The 12,380-nt window shown below is 38.6% G+C and overlaps 1 long non-coding RNA gene across 2 annotated transcripts in view; it reads right to left on the bottom strand.

The window, feature by feature from the left end:
• Positions 1 to 12,380, bottom strand: part of LOC309652637 — a 153,431-nt gene that overhangs the window by 65,578 nt on the left and 75,473 nt on the right. The window contains exon 4 of one of the 2 annotated variants that reach the window (XR_014258828.1): positions 12,075 to 12,249. This is a non-coding gene — a long non-coding RNA (uncharacterized lncRNA). Of the gene's footprint in view, positions 1 to 3,825; positions 12,250 to 12,380 lie in introns of both variants that reach the window. The other variant, XR_014258829.1, reaches the window with a different exon arrangement.

Genomic DNA, 12,380 nt, shown 5'->3' on the forward strand with positions numbered 1-12,380 from the left:
ATTGATCCATTTACCTGCTGGTGGACATTAGGGTTATTTCCAGTTTTTAGCAATTACTTACAAAACTGCTGTAAACATTCATGTACAAGTCTTCATAGGGACACATGCTTTCTTTTCCCTAGGAGTGGAATATCTGGATCAAATGGTAGGTGTATGTTTAACATTTTAAGAAACTGCCAAACTGTCTTCCAAGATGTTTGTACCATTTTACACTTTGACCTACATGTATTATGAGAGTTCTAGATCCTCCAAAAACTTGCCAACACTTGGTATAGTCAGCCTTTTTAACTGAAGCCATTCAAATAGGTGTGTAGTGGTATCCCATTGTCTTTTTCATTTGCATTTTCCTAATGACTAACGATGTTGAACATCTCTTAATGTGCATATTTGTCATTTGTATATCTTCTTTAGTGAAGTGTTTGTTCAAACCATTTGCCCATTTTTTCTATGTTGTTTGTTTTCTAATTATTAAAAACCCCAGTGTTTTTAACAGATGGTACAAGACTGGTAACTAAGAACTCAATCAAAATTTTACATAATTCATGGGTACCCAAGAGGATAAAAACTTCACAATGATTATTTCCTAAAACCTACGCTGAACTAAAATATTCTCTAAATGTTATGACAAACTTGAAATTCTTCTAAAGTTTGAAAAGAACTTTATTTTTTATCAGTATTGCTGCTAAGTCTACACAAGTTCAGAACTTAATAAAAAAGTAATTATATTTCCATGTATTCTACTAGTACCTAAACCATCTTAGTTCCTCCTCAGTGCATTAGCTGAAAATCACCAAAGTTTCTGTCTCTAAACCACATTTCACACTTTGTACTAATTATATTCTAATCCCATAAGATCCCATTTTCCAAAAATAATTTTTTTATGTCAGACGTGTGCCTACATTCAAAAAGTGACAAAGGCCAAAACCTCTGTCACGTTGTTTGCGCAAACAGTCACAGCTAAAATGTGATTTGCAAGCATGAAGAAGAATTCTCCTTTAAGATCTGTAGAGCAGGCTGGATTTGAGGGCTGCTACGGGCTTTCCTTTGAGGAAAAGCAGGCCCAGTTCTGCTGTGCAGGGCCATCGGTTCGCAGCTCAATTGTTACAGTTGATGTGGGTTTCCTTTTAGATGCCTGGAAAATGACTCTGCTGACCACATCCACATTCTGAAATACTTTTTGAGAACTTGTAACCAAACTGCAGGAACTGACTCATTTTGCAGTGCCCAGCTACCACACAATCGTACCAGAATAGACTCCAGTCAAAAGCAGAAATAGCGAGGTCTTAGAACACAGGCAACAAATTGCCTATTTATATGGGGGAAGAAAGGGGGAAATCCCAGGGTGCATGGGGCAAAACGGCTCAAGCCCCGAGAGACCATGAGACGTGACCAGCCTGAGAGGAAGGACCGAACAGAACACATGACTTCATGGGCAATATATGTGCTTCCCTCAAAGCTAGAAGTCATAGGCTGATAGAAAAGGAACCTTAATGTCTAGCTCTCCATAGTCCACCTAGAAAGTAGATTCAGTTGAGAGAGATGCATGCAGGAGGATTTGCGGGGAGATGGTGTCTTGAATGCCCATTCCTGAATTCCTTGCTCAGGAAGTCAGCAGCATGCCCCTCATCTCCCAGGAGATGAGCAAAAATGGACATCCTATCAGGGATGCCAGAAAGAAGTCAGGCCAGGGCCCGGGGACACCAGGGCTTAGGACCAGAGAGATTTGCCAGCACCCTGAGGCTCCCCTACATCCTTCGTTATCCGTTTCTACATCTTTCTCAGCTCCCAACGCGGTTCATCCAAGTGAGTCAGCTTCCTCATGATGTGCGAACTCTCACTCCCTCTCTCAGTGCAGAGTTCCTACCTTACGTGGAAGATGGAAAGGAGTAAACTAGGCCCTCCTCCACGAAACACTCTATGTTCCCAAGGTACTGATTTCTCCTCCCCACAAGTGAAACTGTCATTCTCTCAGTCAGTTTCAGCCAGAGGAGGTAAGGAAATCCGGTCCAGTTGAACTAAACTATAAATGACAAAAGCCAATAACTCTTTTCTGCAGGTGGCTCCCTGGCTAAAAGAATATGAATGTTAACCCAAATGCATAACTAACTAGTCAGGCTAGGTCAGGCTAGGTGATAAAAGTTAGATGGGAAGTCTCAGGTGATGTAAAGTAAGATAAACCTGGACCATACCTCCAAAGAGCTACCAAGTCCCTGCTAAGCCCTGGTTGTTATCAGGCCTGGTGACATGGTCCAAGGTTGATAAAATGACCTATATATACATTTTATGTCTCACCTCACTGAGGCCATGTCTCTTAACATGTAAACTCCCAGATAACAGAAATTATACCTACACCTTATACAAAAGGTAGGACTTTTAATATCAGATTATGAGAGTAAGAGAATGACAAGGGGCTGCAATTCATTTACACCAATCAACTCTATCTTTAAGAAACTGGAAAAGTGTTTTCTTCCCAACTGGTCAACTGCTTTTATTTTCCCATGATCCCCTTCTGCCTCCAATTGTGAAAATGAACACTGTGTGACACGAGTTTTTAACCCGTATCAAACAATAAATTTTCATACAGAATTCTAAGAGGGAACCTATCAATTGATTGAACAGAAAACTAGGGGCTACAAAAACCATTTTGAACACAGAATTACTTAAAAACCACGCAGTTCAAAAGTCTAAACTATTTCTCACCGAGTGTAAAATCAGCGAAGACACACCCCATCAAAAGTGCGTTTGGGGCAAGTATAAATAGAATCGAAGCATCCCACTGCTAGAAAACTGAGTAACCTCACGCCTCTGAGGAATAGATACGACAGGAAAAAATTACCCACTTTTGGATCTTTAGCTGATAAGGAGTTGATAGCTCAACTTTATCTTTCTTTACCAAGGTTTTCATATCATCATAATTTAAATGAAAAAAGTAGCATTTTCCCAAAAGAGTGCCCTGCACAACTTGTACACACTCTGGTCATGAGGCACAATGGGCTGGACTCCCCAGGTTCCCTGCAGAAATCACCTGTCCCTTCGGAACACCATCCTCCTTCTCTTCTGTTATCGTCTCCCACCTTCTAGCAGCTTCTTACTATGGCCAACAGGGCCCTACGCAATCTGCAATTCACTACACCTCCAGACCTCATCGACTACTTTCCCACGGGTAAACCTCTGCACAAATATCACAACATCAGAGTGGACTTTCCTGTCAGCCCTAGATAAAGCAGCTCTTTCCCGGGCCCCTGGGTACGACCCCTCTGTTGGACCAGGTTTTATTTTTTCTCTCTAGCACCTTCTAACGCCTGGCATCTACTTATTGGTTCAATCACTGTCAGCCTGCCCCCTCCATGCAATCAGGGACCTTGTGCACTGCTGTATTCCCAGACTAGGAACACCATCTGGCATGTAGTAGGTATGCAATACATTTTTGTAAAGTGAACATCTCCCACCTGACAGCTTGGCCAATTGTTCTGCTACAAGCTTACGAGGTCTGGTTGGCACCTGGGACACTTTTTGTTAACATCTTATCAAATACCCCATACTTCAAGGGCCAGGTGGACGGTGTGAAGAGAAATTAGGCAGGGGTTGGGGAAGAAAGAACAGTTTCTTTATACTCTCCCTGCTCCCCAAGGGTAGAAGATACAGGAGAATCTTTCAGAAAAGGTAGAAATTTACTATCTTTATCGACCTAACTTGTCACAAACAGTCCTTACTTGATCTAGCTCAGAGAGAAAGAGCCCTGAGATCGGGAGCCATCCTTTTAGAGGTTGAATGATTTTGTTTTTAAATTTACATTCACATTTCCTTCCATTGGGCCGTATATACCTACTGTGGATGTAGACTTCGCATTTCATGCTAAAAGATATAAAGCATTTTCATCGCCTTTGTTGTTGTGGCCAAACCTGTATCAGAAAACACACAGACAAAGTTTGTGCCATTACAAAGAGTTGGAATGGTTAGTTACGTGTTTTTCAAAAACTATGCAAAATAACACCCAAGTTTAAATCACTGCTAAATCACACGTAAAAATGATGACCCAGTCTGCCTTGAGGAATAGTATTCCTAACTGCAGCATGGTACCAAGTAACACTTCTTGAAGAGTTAGTAGTATAAACCCTCCTCCCTATCCTCATCTCCCCCAAAGAGAGGGTATCCCTCATTTTTCCCGCCTTTACTTGGAGATATTTTCAAAAACTCATAACAAATTTAATCGAGGGCAGAACAGGACTTTTTACCTCCACATTGGCTTAAATTCTATTTAAAAATGATTTTCCAAGACATCGTTGTGGAGGCCTTTGTTGTCTCTTAATTTTCTTCAGAGAAATGAGTCAAAAGCTTGGGGGAATTCTTAGACCGGATTTACTGACAGATTCCCTACTATGAGCCCTCCTTCCACCACCATTAAAAGAAGAAAGAAAAAACGTTTCTCTGCATTATTTTCCTGTCATGAGCCCTTTTTTCCCCCCTTACTTTAAAAAAGAAGTCCGGCTGCCAAAGGAAGATGCTTAAAGTCTTTAATGAATGTCAGTCTGTGAAATGTGCCTTGCCTCCAAGATGGCAAAGGATCAAATAAAAGATGTAGTCACTAAGGTGAAAGGAACAAAGAGTGAGTTGGTAGTTAGTTACTCCTCCTTCCTTCCCCTAATGGACCCTCCACCCCGTCCTTTCTTTCATGTGTCTGCAGGTAGGCGTTGAATGAGTTACACGAGAATACGGATAAATGAATGAATGAATGAAAAAATGAACGAATGAAGACAGATATGCTTAATATATCCTCCCATGGGCAGGCTCAGTCCAAGGCCAAGAGAATTTTTAAAGAGATTTCTAAGCACTCAGAACCCACGGGCTACGGTGACCTGCCCTTGCCTTCTAAACCAAATTCTTAACCTATATTTGAAAGAGGAGGAAATTCTCAAGGTGAAACCCCTTTCCCACATTCTGAAAATTAACTCCTCATCCAAACAAAGGGCTTTATGCACATAGATGGCTTCTTATAATTCTTTACTTACAAATTCTGCCCCTCTAGATTACACCCAGAATGAGATGGAGATAAAGGAGAAAATATTAGTAATCACAGATTCTTACTCATCTTATTTTCTATGGATGAATGCTATACCGATAGAAGAATCTCCAGAAAGGCTGATGAAAGTGCATCCTTAGGACCCGAAACACATACTTCTCCCTTCCACCCTCATTTTCAAGTGAAAACATTAGAGAAAAAAATAGGGGAAGTTACATGAGTAAATGTGTTAGTGCATGAGATCAACTGAAAACAAGGAATTCCCCTCTTGGACTTCAGTGGCCTAATTAAAACTCATAAAACACAAATGACTAAAACTGTTCCCAGAGATCTGTGTAATAAGAAGCAGAAAAAGTCAATTTTGTATTTCAATATTGAGAGGGCCAGGCCTGGAAGATGTGACACTTCGCAGAATAGAGATGAGAAGACCATTTCTGAGACTTTCAAGTTCAGTCAACTTTTATTCTGCTTTTCTGCCAGAAGTACTTACCATCTGTACTGGTGACATCTTATTTGGATGTAGATTCTGGTCCCACAGCTTATCAGCTGAGTGGCCCTAAGCACATTCCTTTACCTCTCTGTGCCTTAGTGTCCTCATCTATGAAATGGGCATAATAATTGCACCAATGGGTTGTCAAGAGGATTAAACAGGTCAGTGTGGGTAGAGTACTCACAACTGTGCCTACCCAGAACATGGGAAGCGTGCCAGAAATGGCAGCCACCATTATCATCACTGTTTTGCTTAATCTGGTGTGAAGAAAAACATATAGCTTAGAATGGATCCACAGGCTTTGAGACTAAACTGAAGTCTGTTCCCGAAAGGATCTGGGAAGGAACTCAAGCGTGTTAAGTACCATTATTCCAGGGACCACAGTATGTGCTTTACATGTGTTATCTCATGCCACAGCCCTGGAAGCTAAATACTGATGCTCCATTCTCTGGGGCTTACGGACATAAATGGGATAACTTACTCAGCTAGCAAGGGGCCAAGTGAGCTTAAAGCACAAGTCTACTTATTTCCAAAGCCTGGGCCTCTTAGGGGGCAAACACATCAATGGATGCTGTGAACAGGTACCGTCTTGGGGTCATATGAACCACTGTCACATACTTGATACTCACTGGAAAATGTCTGGATGTCTGGAGGTTTTTTTCAGGTAATCAGAACTTTGAAAGCACCTTGTAACGTTTTGCTGGGCCTGTACAAAGTCACTCAGTTTCTCTCATTGTTAAGAACTCTAGTCTCACTTTATATATATCACACAACTAATTGAGAGAAATCAATGGGTTTTCATTTGAAAAGTCTTTATCCATCTGCTTTAAGAAAGGTGGGAAAACTAAGCTTTCTTCTAATACCACCACCAGCCATGGGCTTTCAGTAAAACAGGTGCTTAAGGAGAATTCAACTCTTCCAAGGCAGAAAGGGAAGATCATTTAAAATAAAACCTTAGATTGCCTTTCATAATCAATGACTCCATCTTCTACCTTAAAGTAACCAGTTACACTTCGTTTTTAAGCCAATTATTACTTTGTTAGATTGACCATTTAAAAGAAAGCAACTAGAAACTATTTTGCTATTAAAATATAGCTAAGAAAAACAAAATGTCTCAATTATATTGACTTAACAAAAGTATTTTATATTCAACTTTTATATGCATCTAATCTGTTTTAAGAATTTAAAGAAAATCAACTCTATGAGCATTCTAATGATGTATATACATGACCACATTATTTATAGTTAATAATATCTATGTATTTTTCAATTTTATATTTTAGATTAACCTAAATACTTTGGAATGTATAAACTAGAATAAATATAGGGTAGAAAGACAATAGGTTACACAGTTGAGAATTTGAGAACTTGAGCCAGGAAATGTCCAAGATTAAGTCATTTACATTCTTTAATATGTAGAATGATTGTTTTATATTCATTTTTTTAAAATTTTTCAAAGGAAAAGAATAGCAAGTAGGCGAGTTTAAGATGTTTTCACTGGAATAAATGTTACGTATTGTTCTCCAATTCCTTATCTAAATTGAAGGTAATTCATAAGATACAAAAGTATTTTACTTCGCACGTTTCCCTTAGTAATTTAAAATTGTCTTGATTTTAAAAATACTCAATGATTATATTCAAATTTGGCTAAGTTTCCTCTCCTGAATGAAGACATGGGTTCTCCAAATTCTGATTGCACAATCGAAACAGTTTGTTTAAGAAAAAGAAATTCTCGTGGTTGTGAATATAAAAATAACTAACAGTAAGAAAACTCCAATGGGCAGAAAAAATTTCATTATTTATGATAGTCTGAGATTGATAGGAGGGAATGAGTTTGAATAAGGAGATCAAAGGGAAATAAATCTAGGACCCTTACATTTGTTCAAAGATAACATTACTGCTAGTATTTGACTGAAACGCCAAACAAATAAATAAGTAAAACATATAGTATGTCAGACAGAGATAAGTGCTAAGAAGAAAAATTAAGCAAGAGAGTGGGATAGGGAAGTTGGGAAGTAGAATGGGGAGGTTGCTATCAGCTTGGAATGAATTTTTATCCTTAGAAATATAGAGGTACTGGAGAGACATCTTATACACTTCTTTGAGAAGTATTGTTAAAAGTATCCTTTTGTGGCTTCAGGGACATGCAGCACAACAAGGTCCACAGGGACCCTTGCTGTGTCCAGTGTGGCTCCCACGCCAAGGAGTTCACTCCCTCTGCAGTGACCCGTGTCCTTCTCAGAGCCCAGACCTCCTGCTGGGTTAAGGGCCCAGGAAATGTCTCCAGAAAGAGACTCTTCCCACTATTCCAGATCATTTCCTTGGGGCGGAGGAAAGAGTTATTTTGTGCATCTTCATTTTTCAAGATAAAGAAGTCAGGCTGACTGCTGATGGAGATCCTGTTGGGAAGCCTATAAAGAGATAAAGAGCCTCTCAGAGCCCTGGGACACCCACCCTCCCACCGAGGAAAACCTGTTCTAAGCATTCTTCGGCAGGCCCCTGGTAATGACCATGGTGGTGATGTCTGATGACACCAGGAACGGGGTGACTAGGAATAAACAGCTGAAACGCCCCTGTGACTCAGTCAAGAGTTCCAGTGCCACATGTTCAGGCCTCCCTCATACCTGAAGCAGACTCATTAAGAGCAAACCTCAGCCAGACTGCTTGCTTCCCAATCTTGGCTCTATCGCTTCCTGGCTGGGACACTTTGGGTAAGTTGCTTCACCTCGTTTCTCCATGTAAAATGGGGATTAAAAACCATATTGGCCCTCTTCGGTTTTTGTGAAGATTAAGTAAGTTAATATATGTAAAGCATTTTATACCAAAACACATCTACTGAGCATCTGCCATGTGCCAGACACTGTTCTAGATGCCAATGATTCGTTTAGAGCAGTGCCTGGCATATAACGTGAGCTCAACGTATACCAGTAATGAGAGGTCTACAAATCCTTATCTCACTCTCAGATTGATTATTATGATGATGATTTTATAAAGATAATAGGGTAACTATTCTATCTATATAAAACTCCAGCAGTCCATGATCAAACACATTAATAATTTCTACAGTAAAACATAAAAACATCCTACTAACTGGGATAAATAAAGACTATAAACAACACTGGCTTCATGTCAGTTTAGGTCAGGATTTGCTACCAAATTTTTTACATTAAAATCTTTTGGTTTTCAGACCTTTCTGGATTTCAGAAGCGAGCGATGGTGGACCTATATAGTAAATAAGGGGCAAAACCCACTGAAGTCTTCTTTTCCTTTCTAACTTCTGGACATGCTGATGACCAAATAAACAGTCAAAACCATTTAGGAGTAGAAAATAGGAAGCCCTTCAGGCATGGGAAATCCACAACTGCATAATTAATCTATGCCAAATATAATCTAAACAATTCCTCCTCCCCTCCAAATAGAGTGTGCCATAAGCTTCTCAGTCAACCAATTCATTTCCACAAACAACAGGTCTCAAACAGTCTTTAAGGGTTTTTCAAAGTAACTTTTGAATATAGGATAATATACTTAAGTTTTACCACTATTTGAATAGTACAACCCTATCTCTCCTATGGAAAAAAGACAAGCTATTAAATGATTTAAAAAATTGACTTAAAAACATAGACCTTCAAAGAATACAGGATGCCCTGTAGTCCATCTAGGGGAGATGAATAAACGTTATGCCAAAGTGGTAAACTATCCTGCTACCGAAGGAATTTTCTCCACATTGCATTTAAGGAAATATTTGCAGCTCTTGAAGAGCTATACAATAACTAGTTCAAGATGTTTGCACTGCTGGTCAGCACTGGATAAAGGATTTGCACAAACGCATGGAAACCGACTTCTCTTGCCTCTTCATTACCCCCATATGTTGTTATTTATCTTCCCCAGCTTCTCTGACCCCTTTCCACTTATTTTATACTCAAGTAGTGCTTTGTTCATGACCTATGTTTACCACTCCCATGGCGATCGGTACACAAAGGCAAGTCAGGAAGACATGGAACGAACGGAGATACTTATATTGCTTCATGGTTTTTTTCCCCTTCTCATTATCCTCCTACTCAGTGAGACTGTAGTGGGAGGTCTGAATGACATTTGCAAACCGAGAACTTAAAGCTACATTTCAACACCCAGCCCCTCAGTTGTTATAGGAACAACACTATGAGGCTTATCTAGGTTCTGACAAACAGCCACTTGTTCCGCTAGTGATTAAAGTTCCCGCTTCCAATCAAATATATACACATATACATATCCATACCTCGAAACATTTAGTTGGGCAGAACTGTATACCACACCAAAAATGTAAATACAAGCCCAAAGGGAAAGTGTTTATATTCCCAGATTTGCAAATATCAATAGTACTTAAGAGAAGTTATTCTGAGGTCTGTCCCTTGACCTGAGTTCCTTCCGTTTGTAGCTTTACGTACCCACCAAGACAAAGACATGTGCATACCATTAATGTCTTTTAACAAAGTATACAAAACTTTTAAGACTCTCCATAACCCCAGAGAATTCAGGGCAATGCTCTGTTATTTATTTTACATGTATTTTTTAAAATTAATAAATTGTAACAGAGAGGAGCACAAAGAATTGAAAACATGAAGATCTAAAGAAATGCTTTTGGAATATACTTTTTAGCATTTACTGTTTCAACCTGCTTCTGTCATATTTTTGTCATTCAAAACAATGGCTTCTAAATGGATGAGTAAAACCTAAAAATTACATAGAGGCTTTTTTCCATTAAGCATGGCAGTGTTTAGACAGATTATTAAATCACCATGTTTCTCCCAAGTATTTCCATGAAATACAGAGCTGAAAACAATCGTGAATCACTGAACACAAACTAGCAATCAGATATAAATTACCTGTAAATATCTTAATGTTTTGTCACCACTTTTCTGTCTTCAAGACTTTGAAACCTATAAATCCATGTACTTCAAGAAAAAGAGTAGCATTTTTCCATATCCTTAGCCACACTTTAATTAAGTCAAATAACTTGTAATATTAACAAGTTTGGATCACCAGTCTGATTTACTGGAGGACCTGCCCTTAGCGGCCATGCTTACACCTTGCTTTTTATCTATTTCTTTGAAAATAAATACTTCTACAGAAGTCTTGAGAGCTATTAGTCTGAGAAAAATGCTCTCAAAAATTCTCAAAGTATATAAGCAGGAAAAAAAGACCAATTAACAGATCCCACTAGATTCATCTTCCTCCCCTCCACCCTCATCTCACTCTAGTGCCAACAAGAGAAACTGTAGAACTGCTATCCTGTTTTTTATTATACATTTTCCCCTTTCGAGTTAAGGATTTCAAGATTTTGAAAGAAACAGAATGAAAACCCAAAGTCAGAAATGCAGATTCAACTCTCAATTTGAAATAATGTACTTTAAAAAGTAAATAAATAATATTGTATCCTCTATAACCCTAAACTTACAATTCTGTCACTAATAGTTTTAACTATATATATTCATATTCATAAAGGGAGATCACCAAAATTACCTACATGTTTGCTAGCAGTTAAAGGACAAAATATCTTTCCATCTGATTCTATAAGTGGACATCACATGATTACTTCTATTGACCAATAAGAAACTGATAAAATCAGGTAGCCACCCTCCATTCTAGTTTTATTTTCTTATTTTATTCAACTTTTCCACCACAATCATTCTTAAGAAGCCAAATCAAGAAATCAGACACTCATGCCTAATATAACATTGTGTTTCCTTACAGTTCATGAACAAGAACCTATTTTATATATATATATATATATATATATATAAACACAATTACTCAAAGCATTATTGTATTTTTCTGGAAATTTAAACATAGGGGCAGCTCAGATTTAAGATTAGAAAACTGAATTTAAGGTTCCGGAGAAAGAGAGACACAGGCACACCAGTAAGAACTGCTAATCATGATATCTCGAAACATCTCTCAAAAATGAACCATGTAGAAATAAACCACCCTTCTACTGTACTAATGTAATCAAAGAGAACAGTCTTAAAATTCATGACACAAGTGTAAAAAAAAAATCTGTTACCATCTTGATCTGCCTTTCACAATCAGTAGGAAATTTTTCCAATGCATTTCTTAAACTATCATTTTGTAGAGCTCTAACTAAATTCTTGACATCCTAGTGTAGAAGGACGGAAAGGAGGGCAAGTTGACTAATTCTGAAAACATCCCTTTAAATATCTATCACACATACTGTTCAGACTAAATGGAAATCTATATCCATGGAATGTTAATGCCACAACTCTACCAGAGAACCCATTTTTATTTTCTTCCCCCTCATAAAAAGAAAAAGGTGGCGGGGGGTCGGGGAGCCAAGCTAGCTGTATTACATATATTTGGCTAACTGGTAACGCTCAGCTCATCTTTGTTAATTACCTGGCTTCTTCTCAGCCTTTATGCTGTATTCTTGGGCTGCTCCTTTTTTAGAATTCCTCACTCTGTTTATGTGTTCTTTGGTTCAACACAGTTGTTAGGGGTCTGTGAACAATTTTACAATTCCCACACACACCATATGATATCTATTAGGGAGCAATGCCACTTTTCACTTACCAATTCTGGATAAAGCAGTATTTCCTGGTGACAGAATGCTGCTGCTTCCGTTCGCTAAAACTCCCTCTTCACAGCTTGATAAATCTGATTAGAAAATGTCTTTGTTCCAGATCACACGAGGCGCTTTGCTTTTTTCCTACGAAAAGTTTTCTAAAGAGTTATCTGCATTTCATTCCTGTGACAAAACGAATAAGAACAAGGGGGGTAGGGAGGGAACAGGGAGTAAGTCCACACAAGTTCCTGGCAAAGATTTTTAGCTGCATTTTTCTGAGTTTAATCAGTAAGCTACATTAAAGTGACAGTTAC

The sequence above is a fragment of the Balaenoptera physalus genome (assembly GCF_965194825.1).
Source record: "Balaenoptera physalus genome assembly, chromosome: X".
NCBI classification, from domain to species: domain Eukaryota; kingdom Metazoa; phylum Chordata; class Mammalia; order Artiodactyla; family Balaenopteridae; genus Balaenoptera; species Balaenoptera physalus.